This window comes from Lithobates pipiens, unplaced genomic scaffold, assembly GCF_037356315.1.
Source record: "Lithobates pipiens isolate NorthernLeopardFrog02 unplaced genomic scaffold, aLitPip1_a1.2 Scaffold_8, whole genome shotgun sequence".
NCBI lineage: Eukaryota > Metazoa > Chordata > Amphibia > Anura > Ranidae > Lithobates > Lithobates pipiens.
Window position 1 is genome coordinate 207810744 of NW_027507903.1, and position 25208 is coordinate 207835951.

At 49.2% G+C, this 25208-nt stretch overlaps 1 protein-coding gene across 1 annotated transcript in view; it reads left to right on the forward strand.

The window, feature by feature from the left end:
* The window catches only part of ASZ1 (ankyrin repeat, SAM and basic leucine zipper domain containing 1), a 575076-nt gene that overhangs the window by 500472 nt on the left and 49396 nt on the right, over positions 1-25208 (forward strand). The window lies entirely within an intron of this gene.

Genomic DNA, 25208 nt, shown 5'->3' on the forward strand with positions numbered 1-25208 from the left:
AGTGTATGTTGGAGCCACAGGAAAACCCCTTTATGAGAGAATTAGTTCTAATGGTTTCGACCAGAGGTTCGATCATGTGGTTAAATATGAGAGGCGATAATGGACAGCCTTGTCTGGTTCCCTTTTTGATGGGAAACGTTTTAGATAAAAATCCTGCGGATTGTACCTGGGCTGACGGGCAAGAGTAAAGGGCTAATATAGCTGTTCGAATGATACCCTGGAAACCAAATTTTGTTAAGACCATTTGCATGTATTCCCAGTGAACCCGGTCAAACGCCTTCTCTGCATCAATAGATAACAGCAGAGAAGGCGTTTTGTTCAGCTCTGCAGAATGTATCACATTTATTATACGCCTAGTGGTGTCTGAAGTTTGTCTCCCCTTCACAAAGCCCATCTGGTAGCGTTGTATAAGTGTTGGCAATATAGACATCAATCTTCTGGCTAGGACCTTCGCATATACTTTCACGTCTGAATTAAGTAAAGAGATAGGCCGGAAATTGGCCGGTGTATTGGGATCTTTCCCTGGTTTAGGGAGCGTAACAATGTGAGCTTTAAGCATTTCTTGGGGAAACGATGCGGTGATAGTGGCTTTGTGGAAGACTGGTGTTAAGTATGGGGTCAGTGAGAGTTTAAACGTCTTAAGGTATTCATTGGAGAAGCCGTCAGGCCCTGGTGATTTACCATTGGGGAGACTGTCTATCACTCTATCTCTTGGGTTGTCATGGGAGCATTAAGGTCAAATAGTTGTTCCTCGGATAAAGTGGGAAGTTGTAAGTGTTGTAGGAATGTTTGAATTTTAGTCACAGTGGGTTGAGCTATGTTGGGGTCTTCATGTAAGTTATATAATTTGTGATAATATTCTGCGAAATGGTCAGGGTTTACTATTTTATGGTGGGTCACAGGATGAATGAGGAATGGTATCCGAGATTTCCTGCGGGCAGCTTTCAATCTTTGTGCTAAGTACTTGCCTGCTCGGTTGGCATTGGCGTAATGATTGAGACGTAAGCGTCTTAAATGTTTGTCGTATTGTTGGGATAAATGTGTTCGTAATGATTCTCTAAGATTTGATAATGTTTCAGTCAATTTATGTGTAGGGGATAGTTTATGTAGATGTTCCGTATCTTGAATCTTTTGTAGTAATGTGTCTAGTTGTAACGAGTGTTTCTTTTTGTTTTGGGCCCCTATTTGAATAAGTATACCTCGCATGAATGCTTTATGTGAATTCCAGAGTGTATATGGGTCTTGCACTGAATCTTGGTTGTCTTTAAAAAAATTGTTTAAGTGGTGTAAAATTTTTGTGTGGGAGTAGGGTTCCTGTAGTAGGCGGCTATTACAACGCCAGATGGGGGGTGAAGAGGAGACACCCTTCTCTAATATAGATAGAGAAATAGCTGCGTGATCAGACCATGTTATACTATAAATCCTGGTACAGTCCACATGTTGTAGGAGCCACTTGTCTGTTAGAAATAGGTCAATGCGTGAATAGGAGGAGTGTCTGTGTGAAAAGAAAGTGTAGTCTCTTTCGTTGGCATGATGACATCTCCATGTGTCAAAAAGTTCCTCAGATTGTAATAAAGTTTGAAGTGAGGCTGTACTTTTAGGTTTAATCGTAGTAGTGTCCATCGTGGGATCCGGGACCATATTAACCACTTGCTTACTGGGCACTTAAACCCCCCTCAGTCCCAGACCAATTTTCAGCTTTCAGCGCTGATGCACTTTGAGTGACAATTACGCGGTCATACAACACTGTACCCAAATGAAATTTTTATCATTTTTTTTCCCACAAATAGAGCTTTCTTTTGGTGGTATTTAGTTACAGCTCGGAGTTTTATTTTTTGCTAAACAAACAAAAAAAGATGCAAAAAAAAAAAATCATGTTTTAATAGTTTGTTATAAAATTTTGCAAACGGGTCATTTTTCTCCTTCATTGAAGTGCGCTGATTAGGCGGCACTGATAGGCTGCATTGGTGGGCACTGATGGGCTGCATTGGTGGGCACTGATGGGCTGCATTGGTGGGCACTGATGGGCTGCATTGGTGGGCACTGATAGGCTGCACTGGTGGGCACTGATAGGCATAGTTAAGGCGGCACTAATAGGCACAGATAAGGCGGCACCGATGGGCACAGATAAGGCGGCACTGATGGGCAAAGATGGGCACAGATAAGATGGCACGGATGGGTGGCACGGATAAGTGGCACGGATGGGTGGCACGGATGGGCACTGATAGGTACCACAGATAGATGGGACTGATGGGCACTGATAGGTGGCACTGATAGGTGGCTCTGATAGGTGGCACTGCTGGGCACTGATGGGCGGCACTGCTGGGCACTGATGGGCGGCACTGCTGGGCACTGATGGGCGGCACTGGGGTGCAGCACCTTTGAGGCAGATTTTGGGTGGCACTGTGGGTGGCACTGTGGGCACTGCTGGGTGGCACTGTGGGCACTGCTGGGTGGCACTGTGGGCACTATGGGCACTGCTGGGTGGCACTGACAGGGGGGCACTTACTTTATTTCAGGATGGCACTGCGGGTGGCAGGTGGGCACTGGCAGGGGGCAGGTGTCCGCTTTTATTGCTGGCCGTGATCGGGACTGATGTCCCGAACACGGCCGCCGGCGATCGGCTTTTTTTTTTTCTCCTCGCACTGTCAGCGCGAGGAGGAATACTAGCCGATTACCGGCTCCGTTTTATCACATGATCAGCTGTCATTGGCTGACAGCTGATCACGTGATAAGGGGTCGGGATCAACCCCTTACACGGATCGGTGATCAGGCGAGTCTCACGGACTCGCCGATCACAGAGCGCGCCGTGCGCGCCCCTCAGGGGGCGCGCAGGCCGCTCGTAACCGGGACGACGTCAATAGACGTAGTCCCGGCAATCTAGGTCCGCGCTAATGCTGTCATTCGGCAATAGCGCGGATCCCAAGTGGTTAAAGTCTCCACATATAAGAAGGTGACCGTATTTCATAGATGTCGCTTTTTTAAACACTTTCCTGAGGAAGCGAAGTTGGTGTGAATTGGGAGAGTACAGTGTGAGTAGTGTGTAAGGTTTGGAGTTGATGTCTCCAGTAACAATGATATATCTCCTATGGTCATCCAGGAAAGCTTATTTTAGGTGAAAGGCTACTGAGTCGCTTATGGCCATAAGGACTCCTTCCTTCGTGTGGTTGGGTGTGCAGGCCATAAAGATATGTGGGAACAGTGCGGGACTCTTGGAAATGTCTCTTGAACGCAGAGTACATCCGCTCTTTGCGTCACGGCTTCCTTCCATAACGAAAATCGTTTGGCGGGGTGGTTTAGACCCCTAGCATTTAGGGATAAGCATTGGATCGTCATGGATTGATTAGTGGGTGCACAGAGCAGGTGTATGGGTGGTAGTTACTCACTGTACGAATGGATAGTCCAGCAATGGAAGAAGGTCTCCTTAGTCCGGTAGGAAAGTTTCTGATAGTTTCTTGGATGTATATTCCGCAAGTTTCAGGTGAGCCGTGTATATCTAACATAAAAAAATAGAAGGAACATGGAATGTCATGAACAAAATAAACTGGAACAGATAACGGATAGGATATAAGAAATGGATCCAATAATTGATCCTTGTGCAGAATCATCTGCTACTGATAACTGGGGGTGGAGGAGGAAGAGGTAATAACATGTCTCCCGTCCCCGGAGAGATGTAAATTATCTTCAGACGTTATGACCCGAATTTCCACCAGGTGTTTTCTTTTGGATACGTTTGCGAGACACCACCTGCCACTCTTCCTGCAGGGTCGGCGGGTTTGATCTGTGAGTGTCAGCAACTGGTAGCTCAGCTAAAATGCCCCACTTCCGCAACGTTGTGATCCCATCTTCCAAATTGGAGATCAGTACTGTGACTCCATTATGGGTGATGCAGAGAGTAGCTAGATATATCCACTTATGAGGGATGTTATGATTTCTCAGTGCCTTAGTGAGAGATGCCAGGTTTCTGCGGCGCTGTAATGTATGTCTGGACAGGTCCGGCAGTATCCTGATGTCTGCATATTGTGGGGGTATATTATCCCAATTACGGGATGCCAGCATTATTTTTTCTTTAACGTGGTAATAGTGAACCCTTAAGAGGACATCTCTTGGTGTTTCTATTGGAAGAAAGGAGGGTTTGGGTATTCTGTGAATTCTGTCCACTATAAGGTCCTGCACTGTTAATTCTGGCACCAGGGTGGAAAACATAGTTTGGGCATATTGTAGGAGCTGGGTAGGTGGGATAGATTCAGGAATACCCCGCAGCTTGAGGTTGTGCCTTCTGGACCTGTCCTCAAGGTCTGCGATTTTAGCTTTTATCCATTGTATATCATCCCCTTGGGCCGTATGTGCTTCCACCAGGACATTATAGGAAGATGTGTATTCCCCCATTTTTTTGTTCCACTTTGTCTACTCTGTCACCTATTGCTTGTACTGCTTTGTGACAGCTGCTGATGCTTCTCATCATGTCAGAGTGTAATGATGCCCGCAGTGATAATAACATGTCCTTTACAGTGTTTTCTGACACTGGTGTATCAGTAGTGGGGATATCTGATATAGGGTCCCCTCTGGAGTCCTGTGGGCTTGCGTGTGCTTGTGGCCCGCTTACCTCCATATCAGGTTCTGTTGCGGCTTGTGGCCTAGCTGGGGAATCTCTCCGCGGCCTAGTTTTGGCTGGACTGTGCGTGGAAGGACTCTGGGCTTCCGAGGAGGATCCGCTGCGGAGGATATCTAGTTCAGATGTGTCGGAATGCAGCCGACGGTCGAGCGCTGTCCTCCCGGACGAGTGAGGTGGTGGTTGTGCGCGCGCATCTCCGCCATGTTGTTGCGGCCCGCTCCGGCCTGAGGCGAAATAGGAATCGAGTTTACTTGGCAGCGGCACTGCACTGCTAGCGCATACATGAGTAGCACCTGCATATGAAAACGGTGTTCAAACCACACATGTGAGGTATCGCCGTGATCGGTAGAGCGAGAGCAAGAATTCTAGCCCTAGACCTCCTCTGTAACTTAAAACATGCAACCTGTAGAATTTTTTTAAACTTCACCTATGGAGATTTTTGTTTCAATTGCATGACCGGCGCCGTTTTAAAGCGTGATATGTTGGGTATCAATTTACTCTCCGTAACATCATCTTTCACAATATAAAAACATGGGCTAACTTTACTGTTGTCTTGTTTTTTAATTCAAAAAATGTAAATGTATTTTCTTTATCGTACATCATAGGACACAGAGTCTCAAGTAATTACTTGGTGGGTTATAGGCCTACCTTCAGGTGTTGACACTGGTATAACCAATATAGGAAGTTGACTCCCCTATATAACCCCTCCTCCTTCCAGGAGCACTCAGTTTTTTGCCAGTGTCTAAGGCAAAGATATTCAATTAGCGGACCTCCAGCTGTTGCAGAACTACAAGTCCCATGAGGCATAGCAAGACTGAGAGCCACAAGCATGACACCCAGAGGCAGAGGCATGATGGGACTTGTAGTTTTGCAACAGCTGGAGGTCCGCTAATTGCCTATCCCTGGTCTAAGGTGTTGGTCATGAGTGAAGATGTGCTCTGCGGAGCTCCAGGAGGGATCCATGCTGGATTTAAAGAAACCTCCACAATCAGATCCATACTCGCCACTGAGGCCATAGGATGGTACCTGGACCTCGATGCAAGAACGAGGTTTTGCCTGTAATGCTTCTCTTTGAGAGCTGGACCCTAGGAACCAGGACTCTTTTTGGTCTTGCTACATTTCCTAAAGTTGTCCTGAAGGGCCCCAGTCTTTGAGCGTGTTTAAACGCAGCCCACCGTGATGGGTGAAAGTTGGATCTGTCTTTTAAATCGGCAGTATCCTGCAGCGAGGACAAGGTAAGGGAAGAAGCTTTGCTTTTTCCTTCAATATACCTTATATGCCTTATAAATGTCTCCTCTATAAGGAGTTACTTACACTAGCTATGATGTGTCTTAGTGCAGCTCTGTCTCAGAACATGTGTGGTCCCAGCAGCAGAGGGGGTTCTTACTTAAATAGATTTTGTGGGATTTGGTAAAAAATACAGCAGTTGCTAATACAGAGATGTGTATAAACTTCTATATGGGCAGCTGCTTTAGCTGCATGGTTTAATTACAACCCAGCACTTCCACCTAGTAACATTGGGAAATGCCCTATGCTTCTGTGGTTTTAAAAGAAAACTATAAATCTGCTGATAGAAGTTCCCCTCTTCCCCTCCCCCCTGGTAGAGGTTTATAGTACGTTCACCTTACTTTGTGTTGGCCATTCGGGTCCCTAGCAGAGCCTAAGAACGAAAAGGGGCATGTCCGCAAGGTCACGTGGCGCTGTGTATGGATGTAACGTCCACACACACACAGCACTCGCCGCATAGCTGAGGGGAAGCGCTGAGGTTTCCAATCAGGTTCCACCTGAGGCTTTATATCACAAACACTCTCATTTCAGAAATACTTTTTGGCAGTCTGTCACACTAAGAGACACCAGAGCGCTGGTCACGTAAGGGTGTAAACAGGCGTTTCCAGACAGGAAAAACTATTGTTACTTAGTAGCAAAAGAACTGTTATTTTGTGTGTACCTCTGCTTGTGCTTTGCACTATGTCTTCCAGATCTACCGTAAAGGTACCTAAGGTATCACCCCCCAGGCGCTGGGAATCCCAGTTATGACTCCATACTGTCTTCCTGTCTGATTAGACATGGCAAGCCAGGGTGAGTCATTGGAAGCTAGCGGTGGTGTAACTGCTTCACACACTTCAGCCCCTGTAGATGCATTTTTCTCTGCCTTGCAAGGCTTAGAAGGAAGATTAGCAGCTTTAATCGCATCCTCCATCCAGTGTATAGGAAGCATCCTAGATCCCCCTCCCCTACCTTAGACTCTTTACAGTCAGTGGAGGGTCCAAGAGAATTATGGGGACAGGATGGGGTATTGCCCTCAGATGATCGGGAGGAAAAGACATGCGATTATTTCTCTGCGGAGGAAACAATACTTGAAGTTCCCAAGGATCCCTACTTCACAACCTGAAGTACGGAGGCTTGCTCTACTTGCATGCTACCCCTAACAGAGTTAGCTGAAGTGCCGGTCTCTTCCTTGGGTTCTTTGAAGCCTTTACAGCCTTTGCATGCGTTTCCCGTCCACGCATTACTAAAAAAGCTTATTTATACCGAATGGGATCATCCAGATAAGCATTTTTTCCCTCCCATAGAGACTCACAAAGCTCTATCCTATGGAAGAAAGATTCAGCAGTTGACGCTGCGATTTCCAATGTGAAAAAAAATTAAAAATGTACCCAATGGACAATGCGCTTATGCTTAAAGATCCAACAGATAAGAAGTTGGAAGGTCTGTTAAAATCCTTTTTTTCTTAGCAGGTACTGTTGCTCAGCCTGCAATTGCAGCTATAGGCATCTGTCAGTCCTTAAAGGACCAGTTCACAGATGCTCTCAGATGAGCTCCCTGCACAACAAGCACGGGAACTGGCCGAGCTACCTAAAGCATTATGCTTTGCTGTAGACGCTATGAAGGATTCTATTCACCAGGCATCACGCCTTGCGTTTGTACTTGTACATATGTAAAGGACCCTTTGGTTAAAGGGTTGGTCAGCTAAGACGCCTTCTAAGAACCTTCTAACTAGTTTCCCCTTTAAGAGAGAACGATTATTTGACAATAGTTTGGATTTCAAACAATTTCCAGCGGAAATAGTACTCTTTTGCCAGTCAAAAGAAAATATAAGCGTTTTTCTTTTAAACTGTTCGGCCTCTGCCATCAGACCAGGCATAAAGGAAGACCTGGGGCTACAAGTCTGCAAAGCAGAATATAAGACCTCCTTATGAAGAGGCATCTCCCCTCTCCAAGGTGGGGGGGAAGACTTCTGATGTACTCAGAAGTCTGGCAAAGGGATATTCAGGACAAATGGACTCTCTCCACAGTGTCTCTAGGATACAAGCTAGAGCTTTGAGAGTTTCCACCATCTCGTTTTCTGACATCAAACGTTCCAGGGGAAAAGCAATCCCCGTTGCAAGCATTAGACTGATTATTGGCTTAAGGGGTGATCAGACAGTTTCCCAAACAAGAGCAAGGTTTGAGGTTTTACTCAAACCTAATTACGGTGCCAAAGCCAAATGGGGATATCAGACAAAGTCTAGATCTACGTAATCTAAATCGGTTCCTGAAAATCCGCTGCATTTGAGTCAGTCGTTTTCATCCTGCAGCCCCACCTCTAGTCAGGTTAAGGTCACAGGGCATAACTGTCTTGGCTTACTTAGACGATCTATTGTTAATAGACCAGTCAGTGGCTTGCTTGAAGCAAGGTGTAGCCATCACACGCAGTTACCTGGAAGGTTTGGGTTGGATTCTCAACCTAAAGAAATCCTCCTTAAAGCTACTAAAAAAGGCTGGAGTATCTGGGCCTGATCATAGACACGGCCCAGAAAAGGGGTGTTCTTGCCTCCCGCAAGGATCAGCTCCATACAGGAGCTGGTGAGGATGATCAGGTCGAAGAGAAATCCTTCAATTCGCCTCTGCATGAGGTTGTTAGGGAAGATGGTAGCTTCATTTGTAGCAGTTCCCTATGCTCAATTCCATTCAAAACTGAAAGCAGTATTCTGTCTGCTTGGAACAAAACAATTCAAGCTTTGGACTTGCCAATGTGGCTGCCCCCATGAGTGTCCCAAAGCCTCAGTTGGTGGTTACTATCTTGGAACCTTCTGAAGGGAAAGTCCTTCAGATCAATTATCTGGAAGGTAGTAACGACAGATGCCAGCCTTTCAGGCTGGGGAGTAGGAGCCTTGCCCATCTACATCCTAGAGATTCCGGCAGTGTATCTGGCTTTCGAAACCTGGACCTCCAGGTTAAAGAATTGGCCTGCCAGGATCCAGTCCGACAATGCCACGGCTGTGGCATATATCAATCACAAGGGGTCACCAAGAGTCTCTCAGCTCAGAGAGAGGTGAACCAGATTCTAACTTGGACAGAAGAGAATGTCCCATGCCTATCGGCAGTTTTCATTCTGGGAGTAGAGAATTGGCAGGTGGACTATCTAAGTTGCCGGAAGTTATTCCCAGGAGAAGGGTCTCTTCACCCCAAGATGTTTCAACCTGTTTGCCAAAGATGGGGGACTCCGGACATAGACCTTCTAGCGTCCAGATTCAACACTAAGCTAGTCAACTTTGCATCCAGGACAGGGGACCCACTCGCATACTGAACAGATGCGTTGGCGACCCCGTGGGATCAGTTTTTACTGATCTATGCACTTTTCCCTGATTCAGTTGTTACCTCAAGTTCTTTGCAGGATCAAGCTGGAAAGAAAATCGGTAATACTGGTAGCACCAGCATGGTACGCAGAGATCGGAAGGATGGTAGTGGAGGGTCCAGGGCTCTTCCCACTAAGGCCAGACCTGCTATCTCAGGGGTCTGATATTCCATCCTACTTTAAAGCGGTAGTAAACCCGCACATTTTTTTTTTTTTTTTTTTTAAAGTTAAACCTGCAAAGCAAAAGGCATAATGAGCTAGTATGCACCGCATACTAGCTCATTATGAAATACTTACCTTAGAATGAGGCCCCGACATCTGGCCCGATCCACGCCGAGGGAGCTGACATGCTCCCTCTGCGTTTCTTCTGGGTATCACGGCTCCGGCGCTGTGAGTGGCCGGAGCCGCGATATCGTCACTCCCGCGCATGCGCGCGGGATATTTCATTCCGGCCGGCAACTGCTGGATTTTCATCCCCTTGTGCGCATGTGCCGCTGCAGTCAGCGGCGCATACCGTACAGGTTTAGGAGATATTTTTTTTACCTACAGGTAAGCCTTATTATAGGCTTTTCTGTAGGTAAAAGTTAAAAAATCGAGTATACAACCACTTTAAGAAAGCTAAATTTAACAGCTTGGCTATTGAGACCCACATTCTGAATAAACGTGGGCTTTTCCAGGTCAGTTATCTCTACTTTGATTAATGCTAGGAAGCCAGCTTCTAGAGCTATATATTATAGAGCCTGGAAAGCTTATGTTTCCTGGTGTGAGTCCAAGGGTTGGTACCCTCGGAGATATATCATAGGCAGAATTCTTACCTTTCTACAATTAAGCTTAGCGATGAAGTTGGCCCTGAGTAATATTAAGGGCCAAGTCTCAGCCTTATCAATTTTATTTCAATGCTATGCATTCTTTAGTACAGGGTTTCATGCAAGGAGTGCTGTGGATTAATCCGCCAGTTAAATCACTCTTAAGCCCTTGGGACTTAAATTTAGTTTTGTCAGTGTTACAAAAACAGCCATTCGAACCATTGCAGCATGTTCCCTTAGTCCTTCTGACTAGGAAGCTGATATTTTCGTTTGCTATATCCTCAGCAAGGAGGATTTCAGAATTGGCTACTCTTTCTTGTAAGGAGTCATATTTGATTATTCATGAGGACAGAGTGGTGTTACACCCTCGTCCAATTTTTTTGCCAAAAGTGGTTTCAGGCTTTCATCTGAATGAAGATATTGTCCTGCCAGGGTTTTTTCCCAAGACCTTGTTCCAGGGAAGAAAGGTCACTACATTGTCTTTATGTAGTGAGAGCAGTGAAAATGTATTTAAGAAAACTGCTCCGATTCGTAAGACTGATGTCTTATTTCTTCTGCCAGAGGGTCCTAAGAAGAGACAGGCAGCGTCAAAATCCACTGTCGCTAAGTGCATTTGGCAAGTTATAATTCAAACCTATGATTTAAAGGGGAAAATTCCCCCTTTTCAAGTTAAGGCGCACTCTACCAGAGCGGTTGGTGCTTCTTGGGCAGTGCGTCACCAGGCCTCCAGGTCTCAAATCTGCAATGCCGCGACTTGGCCTTCAGTACATACATTTGCAAAATTGTATCAAGTGCATGTAAGATGGAATGAGGATATCGCCTTCGGGCACAGTGTGCTGCAGGCAGCAGTATAAGTCCTCGGGTCTGGGGGTTACCCTACGGGTTGTGTCTCCCTCCCCTCAAGTAGCATTGCTATGGGACATCCCACCAAGTAATTACTTGAAACTGTGTCCTATGATGTACGATAAAGAAAATAGGATTTTTAAAACGGCTTACCTGTAAAATCCTTTTCTTGGAGTACATCATAGGACACAGCGCTCCCGTCCCTGTTTTATGGGGTGAGAATATATTACTTATATTGCTTGGCTACAAAAACGGAGTGCTTGCTCCTGGAAGGAGTAGGGGTTATATAGGGGAGTCAACTTCCTTTATTGGTTATACCAGTGTCAACACCTGAAGGTAGGCCTATAACCCACCAAGTAATTACTTGAGACTCTGTGTCCTATGATGTACTCCAAGAAAAGGATTTTACAGGTAAGCTGTTTTAAAAATCCAATTTTTTTCCCCCAAAAAAAGCGCTCTCGTAAAACCACTGTGCAAATACGATGTGACAAAGTATTGCAACAATCACCATTTTATTCTCTAGGGTGTTAGAAAAAAACATGTATAATGTTTGGGGGTTCTAAGTAATTTTCTAGAAAAACTGTTTATCGTACATCATGGAACACAGAGCCTAAGTAATTACTTAATGGGTTATGGGCTACCTTCAGGTGTTGACACCGGTTATACCCAATCAAGGAAGTTCACTCCCTATATAACCCCTTCTCCTCCCAGGAGCACATCAGTTTTTTCTCCAGTGTCTAAGGTGTTGGTCACGAGTGAAGATGTGCTGGAGGAGCTCCAGGAGGGATCCATGCTGGATTTAAATAACCTCAACAGCCGGATCCATCCAAGCCAATGAGGCCACAGGATGGTACCCAGGCCTTGCATGGAAGATCAACGTTTTGCCTGTAACTCTTCTCTTTGAAGGCTGGACCCTAGGAACCAGGACTCTTTTTGGTCTTGCTACATTACCTAAAGTTGTCCTGAGGAGTGGAACCCCTATTAAAAGGGACCTGGTCTTTGAAGGTTTACAAACACTGATGGGCGACATTTGTATCTGTCTGTTTCAGCAGTATCCTGCAGTGAGGATAAGGTAAGGGAAGACGCTTAGGAACTGTAAAAAGTCCAGTTATGCCTTTTCTTCTGTATATTAAACATTGTAATGCCTTAAAATCTCCTCTAGAGGGAGTAAAGATACACATACCTTTTATTATGTTTATCAGCAGCTCTGTCCAGCTACAACAGCTCTGTCCAGCTACAACAGCTTGTGTGGTCCCAGTTGCACGTGGGGGTTTGAATTGGACCAAATGTTCCTCTCGCCCCCCTACCCCCCAATTGGGGAACCTAAGGGGCTGGGGGTACAGCAATGTAAAAGCTGTACTACATCATTTTGCATATTTAGCAAGTATTTGGCAATGTGTCAGCGCTAAGCTTATTTACACTTAATGAAAATATAAGTTTCAAATATATATATATATATATATATATATATATATATATATATATATATATATAGTGTTTATGTATAAATTATAAAATGGGTGTATGTGTATATATATATATCCTCAAACCCCCAGCTTAGGGGGTGCGGGCGGCACAGCTTATTTTTTTTTTTTTATATGCATATACATCAAGCGGAGCTTTGTTCTGGTTTGGGAGCAGCAGTTTAATAACATTTTATTATGTTTTACTTGCCTTTTTAAAGCTTGTTGCGCCCATACAGTGAAACTGCCTGGAGCACCAGATGGTGGTGGCAGCCTCCTTCGGGTCTGCATTACAGTCCCAATGCGTGCCATGCTCAGGCTAAAGTTAATTTGATAGGAGTAGGTCAGGTCACGTCAAGTCAGGGTGAGTCATTGGAACCTATTGGTGGTGAAACTGCTTCTCACACTTCAGCCCCTGTATACGTGACTGAAGATACATTTTCCTCTGCCCTGCAGGTCTTAGAAGGAAGATTAGCGTCTTTAATCACATCCTCCATCCAAGGAGATGGGAAGCGTTCTAGATCCCCCTTCCCCACCTCAAACCTTTACCAAGGAACAATGAGCACAGGATGAGGTATTACCCTCAGGCGATCATGTAGAAAAACGAATAGTTTTTCCTCTGCGGCGGAAACAACAGTTGATTAACCTTATGCAACCTCGCAATCTGAGAGATTGACGGTACAAACTCTTATGGAGATGGTTGGTTCCACTTTCATGCTACCCCTAACAGAGTCAACTGAAAGTTTGGTCCCTTCCTTGGGTTCTTTAACCACTACAGATCCGCGCTATTGCCAAATGACGGCATCAGCGCGGACCTACATTTCCGGGACTACGTCTATTGACGTCGTCCCGGATACGAGCGGCCTGCGCGCCCCCTGTGATCGGCGAGTCCGTGAGACTCGCCTGATCACCGATCCGTGCAAGGGGTCGATCCCGACCCCTTATCACGTGATCAGCTGTCAGCCAATGACAGCTGATCATGTGATAGAACGGAGCCGGTAATCGGCTATTATTCCTCCTCGCGCTGACAGCGCGAGGAGAGAAAAAAAAAGCCGATCACCGGCGGCCGTGATCGGGACATCAGTCCCGATCACGGCCAGCAATACAGCTGACCACCTGCCCCCTGCCAGTGCCCACCTGCCCACCGCCGTGCCATCCTGAATAAAAGTAAGTGCCCCCATCAGTGCCCACAGTGCCACCTACAGTGCCACCCACAATGCCACCCACAGTGCCATCCAGCAGTGCCACCAACAGTGCCACCCACAGTGCCCACAATCTGCCTCAAAGGTGCTGCGACCCAGTGCCCAGCAGTGCTGCCCATCAGTGCCCAGCAGTGCCGCCCATCAGTGCCCAGCAGTGCCACCTATCAGAGCCACCTATCAGTGCCACCTATCCGTGCCACTTATCCGTGCCACCCATCCATGCCATCTTATCTGTGCCCATCTTTGCCCATCAGTGCCGCCTTATCTGTGCCCATCGGTGCCGCCTTATCTGTGCCTATTAGTGCCGCCTTAACTATGCCTATCAGTGCCCACCAGTGCAGCCCATCAGTGCCCACCAATGCAGCCCATCAGTGCCCACCAATGCAGCCCATCAGTGCCCACCAATGCAGCCATCAGTGCCGCCTAATCAGCGCACTTCAATGAAGGAGAAAAATGACCCGTTTGCAAAATTTTATAACAAACTATTAAAACATGATTTATTTATTTTTATTTTTTTGCATCTTTTTTTGTTTGTTTAGCAAAAAATAAAACTCCGAGCTGTAACTAAATACCACCAAAAGAAAGCTCTATTTGTGGGAAAAAAATGATAAAAATTTCATTTGGGTACAGTGTTGTATGCCCGCGCAATTGTCATTCAAAGTGCATCAGCGCTGAAAGCTGAAAATTGGTCTGGGACTGAGGGGGGTTTAAGTGCCCAGTAAGCAAGTGGTTAAAACCTTTACAGCCTTTTGTTACGTTTCTGGTTCATGTATTACTCGAAAAGCTTATTTATGCTGAATGGGATCATCCGGATAAGCATTTTCTCCCTCCAAAGAGTTTTGCAGTTCTCTATCCCATGGAAGAGAAATTCACAAAAGATGTAAAGTACCAACAGTAGATGCTGCGATTTCCAGCATCAATAAAAATTGAACTTGTCCAGTAGACAGTGCACAAATGCTTAAAGAGGAAGTAAACCCTGATGGGTTTACTTCCTCTTTGTCTCCCTGCAAAGGCAAAGCATAATGGGCTACTATGCATCGCATAGTAGCCCATTATGTGTTACTTACCTGACACAGGAGCCAGCGATGTCACCACTGTCCCCTGTAGTCCGGAGCATCTATCGTCTTCTGGGTATCGCTGCTCTGGCCACTCTCAGCTCCGGAGCAGCGATGACATCATATCGCCATTAGCAGCGGCATGCTGCTAACGGCGATAGTGCGCCTGCGTGCCGCTGTCTACGGCGCATGCGCCGTAGACAGCTGTCACTGTCTTTTAGTAAATATCTCCTAAACCGTGTAGGTTTAGGAGATATCTCTTGGACCTACAGGTAAGCCTTAATCTAGGCTTACCTGTAGGTCAAAGTGGTTTGTAAGGGTTTACAACCACTTTATGGATCCAGCACAAGTTGTAATTTTTGTTAAAATCCTCTTTTTCCTTGGCAGGTGCTGTTTCTTAACCTGCAGTCGCTGTAATAGGCATCTGTCAGTCCCTAAAGGACCAGTTCGAAGAGGCCCTTAGGGAGGTCCCTGCACAACGGGCCCTTGAGTTAGCCGAACTGCCAAAGGCGCTATGTTTTGCTATAGACATCATGAAAGACTTTATTCACCAAGCGTCCTGCACAACGGGCCCTTGAGTTAGCCGAACTGCCAAAGGTGCTATGTTTTGCTATAGACATCATGAAAGACTTTATTCACCAAACGTCCTGCCTTGCGATTAAAACACGTGAGTAGGATCCTGTGGTTAAAAAGTTGGTCAGCCGAAGCACCTTGCAAAAAGCTTATGACTAGTTTCCCTTTTCATGGGGAGTGACTATTTGGGGAGGATTTGGACAAATACATCCAAATGATTTCTAGTGGGAAAGGTACTCTTTTGCCCAGAAGCAGGTATAAACGTCCTTTTATTTAAATTGACTCCTTCCCCTGCACCAGGAGCAGCTGCCTCTAGCCAGTGGCAATGGTCTCCACCGTCAGACTCTAGAGGAGAAAACATTCAGCCCTTGTATACATGATTGAAAATGCATTTTTCCTCTGCCCTGCAGGGTCTAGAAGGAAAATTAGCAATTTTAACGGCATCCACTATCCAAAAGGATAGGAAGCATGTTAGACCCCCCCCCCCCCCCCACCTTAGACCCCTTATCAAGGGAACAGTGGGTAGAGGATGAGGGGTTACCCTTAGGTGATCAGGAAGAAGGGCACACCGATTACTCCTCTGTGGAGGAAACAGCTGCAGTTGAACCTTTTTCAGCCTCGCAATCTGAGAGATTGCTGGTGCAAATCTCTTACAGAGATGGTTTGTGCCTCTTTCAAGCTACCTCTAGTAGAGTCAGCTGATTTGTTTCTTGGGTACCTTAAAACCTTCTCTGCCTTTTTCATGCGTTTCCTGTACATGTACAGATCCATGCAGAAATTCAACAGATCCATTCTAGATCTAAAATAATCTAAATCGGTTTCTGAAGAAGATCCTCTCCTTTCTATGGAATCGATCAGGTCAGTAGTTTCTATCCTACAAGGAGGAAAACTTCTGGCATCTATCCGCATCAGGGATGCATATCTGCATGTCCATATATTTTCCCGCTCTCCAAAGGTTGCTGTGGTTCGAAGTAGAACAGCATTTCAGTTTATAGCCTTGCCCTTCGGGCCAGCTACAGCACCCTGAGTGTTCATGAAGGTGCTAGCCCCACCTCTAGCCAGGTTAAGGGCACAGGGCATAAACAGTCTTGGTATACCTAGACAATCTATTGCTAATAGACCAATCAGTGTTCGGAATAAAGTGTACGCATTACAACCAGTTACCTGGAAAAGTCTGGGTTGCATTCCCAACCTACAGAAGTCTCCCTTAAAACCGCTAAAAAAGATGGAATATTTGGGTCTGATCATAGATTCAGCCCAGAAAAAGGTGTTCTTGCCCAGGCAAACAACTCCATAAGAGAGTTGGTGGGGAGGGTCTGGTCAAAAGGAGATCCCTCCATTCGACTTTGTATGAGGTTGTTAGGAAATATGGTGGCTTCATTTGAAGCAGTTCCCTATGCCCAGTTCCATTTTTGACAATTGCAAAACAGTATTCTATTTGCTTGGAACAAAACAATCCAAGCTTTGTACTTGCCAATGCAGCTGTCCCCAAGGGTGTCCCGAAACCTCAATTGGAAGAATCTGCTAAAAGGAAAATCCTTCAGACCAGTTATCTGGAAAGTGGTAATGGCAGATGCCAGCCTTTAAGGCTGGGGAGCAGTTTTAGAGAAGACAACTGTCCAAGGACAGTGTTCAAGAACCGAAAGAGCCTTGCCCATCAGCATCCTAGAGATTCAGACAATGCGTCTGGCTCTGAAAGCCTGGACTTCCGGGTTAAGGGATTGTCCTGTCAGGATCCAATCCGTCAGTGCCACGGCTGTGACCTATATCAATCACTAAGGGGGCACCAGGAGTCTCAGTGCAGAGCGAGGTGAACCATATTTTAACTTGGGCAGAACAAAATATTCCATGCCTATCGGCAGTCTTCATTCCGGGAATAGAGAATTGGCAGGCGGGCTACTTGGAGGTGAAGAGGAGCCCCTGGGTGGCCGGTGGAGAAGAAGAGCTCCTGGGTGGCCGGTGAAGAAGGAGGAAAGGAGCCCCCCGTGTGGCCAGTGAAGAAGGAAATTAGCCCCCTGGGTGGCCGGTGGAGAAGGAGAGGAGCCCCTGGGTGGCCGGTGGAGAAGGAGAGGAGCCCCTGGGTGGCCGGTGGAGAAGGAGAGGAGCCCCTGGGTGGCCGGTGGAGAAGGAGAGGAGCCCCTGGGTGGCCGGTGGAGAAGGAGAGGAGCCCCTGGGTGGCCGGTGGAGAAGGAGAGGAGCCCCTGGGTGGCCGGTGGAGGAAGAGAGGAGCCCCTGGGTGGCCGGTGGAGAAGGAGAGGAGCCCCTGGGTGGCCGGTGGAGAAGGAGAGGAGCCCCTGGGTGGCCGGTGGAGAAGGAGAGGAACCCCTGGGTGGCCGGTGGAGAAGGAGAGGAGCCCCTGGGTGGCCGGTGGAGAAGGAGAGGAGCCCCTGGGTGGCCGGTTAGTGAGGAGGAGAGGAGCCCCTGGGTGGCCGGTTAGTGAGGAAGAGAGGAGCCCCTGGGTGGCCGGTTAGTGAGGAGGAGAGGAGCCCCTGGGTGGCCGTTTAGTGAGGAAGAGAGGAGCCCCTGGGTGGCCGGTTAGTGAGGAAGACTCCTCACTAACCGGCCACCCAGGGGCTCCTCTCCTCCTCACTAACCGGCCACCCAGGGGCTCCTCTCCTCCTCACTAACCGGCCACCCAGGGGCTCCTCTCCTCCTCCACCGGCCACCCAGGGGCTCCTCTCCTTCTCCACCGGCCACCCAGGGGCTCCTATCTTCCTCCACCGGCCACCCAGGGGCTCCTATCTTCCTCCACCGGCCACCCAGGGGCTCCTATCTTCCTCCACCGGCCACCCAGAGGCTCCTCTCTTCCTCCACCGGCCACCCAGGGGCTCCTCTCCTTCTCCACCGGCCACCCAGGGGCTCCTCTCCTTCTCCACCGGCCACCCAGGGGCTCCTCTCCTTCTCCACCAAGGGAGATGGGGTTCCTGTCCGTAGGCAAGATGGGTTCCCCATCCCCAGGGGAAGAAAGGGGTCCTAATCCTCCAGGGGGAGAAGAGGGGTGTCCCCGTCCTCCAGGGGAGAAGGGATGTGCCTGTCCTCCAGGAGAGAAGGGGTGTGCCTGTCCTCAGGGGAGAAGGGTGGCACCCTCTCCTCCTCCAAAAACCCAAGGCTCTTCCAATTTTGGCCAACTCTGGGGCCATCTCCTTTGTCACCAAACAGCCAGGGGCCTGCTCCTTCTCTGCCAACCGCCCTGAGGGCCCTTTCCTCCTCCCTCATTCACCTTGGGGGGAACTCTCTTACTCTAAACACACGGGGGCCCTCTCCTGCTCCCTAAAAGGCCACCCAGGGGGCCCTCTCCTCCTCCCTAAACGGCCACCCAGGGGACCCTCTCCTCCTCCCTAAACGGCCACCCAGGGGGCCCTCTCCTCCTCCCTAAACAGCTAACCCAGGGGGCCATCTCCTCCTCCCTAAACGGCCACCCAGGGGGCCCTCTCCTCCTCCCTAAACGGCCACCCAGGGGGCCCTCTCCTCCTCCCTAAACGGCACAATCGGCACCTTTCAGGGGGGTGCAGTTACTTGGATAATCCAGGTATTTGCACCCACTTCCGGGACAGACCGCCCCGACGTGCCCCCCCCCCCCCTTGTGTTAGGGGAAACGCACAGTTCCCAGGACACAGCAGGGACCAGAAGAGACGCGCAGCGCGACTCGCGCATGTGCAGTAGGGAACTGAGCAGTGAAGCCGCAACGCTTCACTTCCCGATTCCCTGACAGGATGGCGGCGGGGGCAGCAGCGAGACGAGCGATCGCTCGTCATCTGCTGCCGACATCGCTGGACCCTGGGACAGGTAAGTGTGATTTTATTAAAAGTCAGCAGCTGCAATATTAGTAGCTGTTGGCTTTTAATATTTTTATTTTTAGGCGCAGAACCACTTTAAATCATGCTCTGCAGCATTTTTCTTTACACCTGAGTTCCCTTGCAGTGCAAAGGGGAATCTTGTAGACTCTGATGTAAAGGTGCATGCCAGGAACTGTGATGAGGGGGGAGAGACTCTAATGACTAGAGACCACCTTCTGCATAGTGAATACACTAAAGTAAGGGGGAGGGGTTACTGATATAAGGGGAAACTTTTATATTAGTGCCCCCTTACATTAGTTACTTCCCCTAATTACATCATTGACACCCCCCCCCCCCCCCCCCGACTGGCCTGACGGCGCTGTCAGTGACCTCCTCTCGGTTGCACCGTGCATGGATGTTAGACGGCTCCAGGTTGGTGGCTCTGGTTTTCTTGTATAGTCTCTTCACCACAGTCCACACACGTCTGACTCCTCCAGCAGCGCTCTCACTCTTGATTCTTCTCCAGACTTCCCTTCAGAGACTGCAGACATGATAAAAGACAAGATAGTCAGAGATTGCAGACATGGTACAAGAGATGGTTAGAGGCTGCGGACATGATATAGGAGGTGGTTAGAGGGCTACAGACATGGTACAGGAGGTGGTCGGAACATGTGCACAGGATACAGGGGGTGGTCAGAACATGTGCACAGGATACAGAGGGTGGTCAGAACGTGCACAGGATACAGGGGGTGGTCAGAACATATGCACAGGATACAGGGGGTGGTCAGAACATGTGCACAGGATACAGGGGGTGCTCAGAACATGTGCACAGGATACAGGGGGTGCTCAGAACATGTGCACAGGATACAGGGGGTGATCAGAACATGCGCACAGGATACAGGGGGTGGTCAGAGAATGCGCACAGGATACAGGAGGCATTCAAAGGATGTGGAAATGGTACAGGTGATGGTCATAGGATGCGGACAGGATACAGTAGGTGGTCAGATTATGCCAACATGTAGGGGCAGCAAACAGAGTGGTCCCCCATGTAGTGGGAGCATATAGAGGGGATCAGTCGTGTAGTGAGAGCATAGCCATGTATCCATGTAGGTGGGGTGAAATCCTGAGGGCCCTCACACAGGACACATGGCAAGCAGGGCGGTGAGGTTGGCACACTCAGGTTGATCAGGTTCCTGCTCTTAGGGGAGGTGGGGTTCCTAGGCAAGATGGGGTCCCATCCCCAGGGGAGATGGGTTCCTTTCCCCAGGGGAGAAGTTCATGCCCCCAAGTAAGAAGGGGGTCCCTGTCCCCAGGGGAGAAGAGGCTCCTGTCCTCAGGGGAGAATGGAGTCCCTGTCCCCAAGTAAGTGGCCCAGAGGGTCCCTGCCCCCAGGGGAGATGGGTGTCCCTGTCCTTGTGTAAGAAGATGGGACTCTGTCCCCAGGGAAGGAGGGAGTCCCTTGTCCTCCAGGGGAGAAGGGGGTCCCTTGTCCTCCAGGGGAGAAGGGGGTCCCTTGTCCTCCAGGGGAGAAGGGGGTCCCTTGTCCTCCAGGGGAGAAGGGGGTCCCTTTTCTTCTAGGGAAGAGGGGTGTCCCTGTCCTTGGGGGAGAAGGGTGGCGCCCTCTCCTCCTCCAACCACCCAAGGACCAGCTCTTCCAATTGTGGCCAACCCTGGGGCCATCTCATTCTCCACCAAATAGCCAGGGGCCCACTCCTTCTCTGCCAACCACCATGGGGGCCCTTCCTCCCCCATTCACCTTAGGGGCCCTCTCTTACTCTAAACACCCAGGGGCCCTCTCCTCCTCCAAATGGCCACCCAGGGGTCCTCTTCTCCCCAAGCCACCCAGGGGTCCTCCCCGGGCCACCCAGGGGCTCTCTCCTTCTCCCCGGGCCACCCAGGGGCTCTCTCCTTCTCCCCGGGCCAGCCAGGTGCTCTCTCCTTCTCCCCGGGCCACCCAGGTGCTCTCTCCTTCTCCCCGGGCCACCCAGGTGCTCTCTCCTTCTCCCCGGGCCACCCAGGTGCTCTCTCCTTTTCCCCGGGCCACCCAGGTGCTCTCTCCTTTTCCCCGGGCCACCCAGGTGCTCTCTCCTTTTCCCCGGGCCATTCAGGTGCTCTCTCCTTTTCCCCGGGCCATTCAGGCGCTCTCTCCTTTTCCCCGGGCCACCCAGGTGCTCTCTCCTTCTCCCCGTGCCACCCAGGTGCTCTCGCCTTCTTCCCTTGCCACGCAGGTGCCCTTTCCTTCTCCGTCCACCCATGAGCCCTCTCCTTCTCCCACGTCCACCCATGAGCCCTCTCCTTCTCCCACGTCCACCCATGAGCCCTCTCCTTCTCCCACATCCACCCAGGGGCCCTCTCCTTCTCCCACGTCCACCCAGGGGCCCTCTCCTTCTCCCACATCCACCCAGGGGCCCTCTCCTTCTCCCATGTCCACCCAGGGACCCTCTCCTTCTCCCACGTCCACCCAGGGACCCTCTCCTTCTTCCACGTCCACCCAGGGGCCCTCTTCTCCCTAAGCCACAAGTGACCCCAACGAGGGTCACACATGCGCTCTGCCCTTGGGGGACCCGATACCCTCCATCCTGGGATGCCATGTGTGACAGACCTAGCCAGGACAGAGGCTGTTGGAGGGGACAGAATGCAAGCCTCTTGCTTTGCGATTATGGGCCCTCGCATTTGGGGGAACGGTGCTCTTTGTGAGCTGTATGCCTGGGGACCCCTGAGGTGGTGTTACTTGGATTCAGATCCATGTCCCCCCAAGACACACAGACTCTGGATATGTATTTGCTATATTAGCAATAGACTGAATCACACTGTTGGGACACAAACTGATGTCATCAACTCCAGCCACCTGTCTGTGTAAATGAGTCTAGTCTGGCTTGTAAGAATTTTCCACACATTGTTGGTTGTGCTAATAAACCCTGTGTTTGTTTATGGTAATGGGTTTTGAATATTCAATCAGTGAGCTAGGAGACAGTCTTACCCTGAAAAGTCTTGTCTTATCTAGTCTGAGTCAATGATTAGATAATTGGCTTATGCTAATTAGGTTAGGTTTTAGTCTTCTACTGTATTATAAATGTTCTTTTGGTTCTAATAAATCAGTCCATGTTGAGCAGCTAAGCAAGTGTTGTCTTGTTTTGTGCTTGTGAGAGGTTGGAATATCTGATATCTATATTCAGACTTAGGAAGCGGTATACTGACGGAAGCACTCAATCGGAGTGTGGGATTTGTTCCGTCACATTGGTGGCAAGCAATGGGTTGCTTCCTGCAGTCTGGGACATCCAAACCTCCACTGGGATCTAAGATCAGGATAGCAGACTTAAGTCACCCCAGCGGAGATATGGAAATGGCATCAGAGTTCCCGGGGCTGCTGCGGATCATCCTTTCAGCATACACCAGGACTGTGTCTGAGGATGAATACCTGGAGCTCAGGCAGCGAATTCGGATTGGAGCCCTCCAGCTCGCTGGTATAAAACAGGGCAACTGCTTTCCAACCCACGAGCAACGGGCCAGTGACCAACGGGCATTGCAGATGGCATTCCTGGGAGAGCGGCCCCAGGAGCAATGGGTGACTGAGTTGGACAGGCTGGTCCAGCAGGAGATGGAGCTGGAGAATCATTATCAGGCTCTGCAATGGCACGCAGAGCAGGGATATTTAGGGGAGACAACAGAATGCTCTCCAGAGGGATATGACTTTGGAGGTCCTGGATTGCTGTGGGAGAGCCTTACAGATCGTTTTGTGTTTGGCAATGAAGGGGAACCTACCCTTGAGGACCTGCGAGAATATAGAGAGGCTATGCTCTGTCTTGCAGGGGTCTCAGAGCTTATACCTGACCTAGACCATTTGTTAAGGAAGGAACAGCATCTGGAAAGGGCATACAGGAAACATGCTAGAACACGTTCAGCAGCATGCCAGAGAATCGGCAGTGGAAACTCCGGAGATTGTTGTCCCCAAACCTGAAGTGCTGACAACAGGGCAGAGCTCTGCTAACCTCTGCTCAGCACCGATAGCATCTTCTGGGTTCCACGGACAAGAGATGGTGAAACTCTATCCCCAGACACCAGTTGCAGTGACGGGATTTGATAGACTTTTATGCTGAGGAAGAAGAACCTAATGAGCCTCCAGCAGAAGAGCTGGTATTAGCGCCAAACTTCACTGTGCTCTGCCCAGCACCAACAGCAGTATCTGTGGAGTTGCAAGGAACTTCCCCAGCTGAAGCGCTGGTCACCGGACAGAGGGTCCAAGACCTCTGCCCGACACCTGTGGCAGTTCCGGAGGCTCAGGGTGAGAAGTTAGCAATCACTTCCCAGCAGCAGATACAGAGGGAGAGGAGGTGTAGGTTGTCCCTCAACCGTCGGCCAGGGTGGAGAAAGCAGTCTTTCCTCCCCAGCAAAGATCCGTGCACCTGGGAGACAGTACCATAGACATGTCATCCCAGCAGCAAGATGAGGGAACGGAAAGGGAAGCAGCCAGCTCACCTCTCCAATGGCAGCTACAAAGTTCGGGAGTGGAGGAATCCAGCCTCTTGCCCCAACATTTAGCCAAAGCGGATGATGTGGAGCCCCCAGCAGAAGGGCTGGCAACAGGGCAGAGTGCTATCAAACTCTGCCCAGCACTGGCAGCAACTGTGCAGTTCCAGGAAGCTGGGGCAGTTGGCCCATCTCTCCAGCCAGAGATTACAGAATTTATGGACTTAATGGACTGTTCATCAGAGGATGTCATAGATTATGCATCACCTGCTCAAGTATTTGCAGACAGTATTCGAGTACTGCAGACCCCTGCTCCACACCCGTGGCAGTTTCTGAGGCCCAAGGTGAGAAGCTGATTGTCTCTCTCTCCCAGTGGATTTCAGAGATGATGAAGGGAGGCGAAGCAGACATTTTCCCTCCCCAACAAGGGTTCATGCACCTGGGAGACAATACCAGTGAAAGGGAGTTCCAACGGCAGACGGCACCCCAGAATGATGACACCAACTCAGCTGAAGCGCTGGCAGAGTGCTACCAACCTCTACCCAGCACTGGTAACGGCTGCAGAGTTCCAGGGACTCCCCAAAAGTCAGCTGGAGTGGATGATGTGGGGTCCTCAGCTTAAGTGCTAACAGGACAGAATGCCACTGGCCCCTACACACAACTGCAGCTTGAGATGATATCGATGGATGGAATTTCAGTCTCCACTTGTATACCCCAGGGATGCTGGGCGGTCGGCCCAGATCTCCAACAACTTGATGGAGGGAGCCCAGTCACCCTGCCTTCTCTTCAGCGGCTGAAAAGACGTGAGGGAGAAGGGCCAGTCCAGGCCTCTCCCCAGCGGCAGATATGTTCTCTGAGAGAGGCAGAGGTTGGCTGGGTGAAGAATACACCGTTTGGACCAATTTGTTTGGGGTACTGTGTGGATACCGGCATTGGGGGACTGGAATCACTGACTAACTTCGGAGTCAACCCGTCTGGGTTCTCCTCCTGTGTTAGTCTCCTGCCGAAAGGGGAGAATTGTGACAGACCTAGCGGGACAGAGGCTGTTGGAGGGGACAGAATGCGAGCCTCTTGCCTTGCGATTATGGGCCCTCGCATTTGGGGGAATGGTGCTCTTTGTGAGCTGTATGCCTGGGGACCCCTGAGGTGGTGTTACTTGGATTCAGATCCTTGTCCCCCCCAAGACACACAGACTCTGGATATGTATTTGCCATATTAGCAATAGACTGAATCACACTGTTGGGACGCAAACTGTTAGATGCTATAGTCATCAACTCCAGCCACCTGTCTGTTGTGTAAATGAGTCTAGTCTGGCTTGTAAGAATTTTCCACACGTTATTGGTTGTGCTAATTAACCATGTGTTTATGTTTATGGTAATGTGTATTGAATAGTCAATCAGTGTGCTAGGAGACAGTCTTACCCTGAAAAGTCTTATCTCACAGACAACTAGTCTGGGTCAATGATTAGATAATTAGCTCATGCTAATTAGGTTAGGTTTTAGTCTTCTACTGTATTATAAATACTTGTCTTTTTGGTTCTAATAAATCAGTCCATGTTGTGCATCTAAGCAAGTGTTGTCTTGTTTTGTGCTTGTGAGAGGTTGGAATATCTGATATCTATATTCAGACTTAGGAAGCGGTATACTGACGGAAGTGCTCAATCAGAGTGTGGGATTGGTTCTGTCACACCATGATGATGGTATACAAGTCTCCAATGTGAGGGCTACAGGTAAACTCGCAATCAGCTTCTTTGGCCCCTGATTGGAGGAAAAGCAGCAGAGGCGATTCAG